This window comes from Pteropus medius, unplaced genomic scaffold (assembly GCF_902729225.1).
Source record: "Pteropus medius unplaced genomic scaffold, Ma_sr-lr_union100, whole genome shotgun sequence".
Taxonomy (NCBI): domain Eukaryota; kingdom Metazoa; phylum Chordata; class Mammalia; order Chiroptera; family Pteropodidae; genus Pteropus; species Pteropus medius.
The window spans coordinates 1-310 of NW_024348450.1; the positions used below are offsets into that span (position 1 = coordinate 1).

The window sequence follows — 310 nt, forward strand, 5'->3', positions numbered from 1 at the left end:
ATGTTATTGATTTTTTTTTTTTAGGCGAGGCAACCCTTGGTTGACCTTACAGATCGCAAAGGCCTTGTCAGCTTACAATCTGCGATTTATTTATTTATTTATTTATTTATTTATTTATTTATTTATTTATTTTACTCCTACAGCACCTGGTCTTCCTAGGTGGTCTCCCATCCAAGTACTAACCAGGCCAGACCCTGCTTAGCTTCCGAGATCAGACGGGATTGGGCTTGTTCAGGGTAGCATGGCCATAGATTATGTTACTGATTTTTTAAAAGAGTCTTCTGGCAGCCTCTTATCTTGGCCCCTGAAG

At 39.7% G+C, this 310-nt stretch overlaps 1 pseudogene; it reads right to left on the reverse strand.

Annotated features, from left to right (window-relative positions):
* Positions 1–134: 134 nt before the first annotated feature.
* Positions 135–253, reverse strand: LOC120616348 (uncharacterized; annotated as a pseudogene).
* Between the last annotated feature and the right edge of the window lie 57 nt (positions 254–310).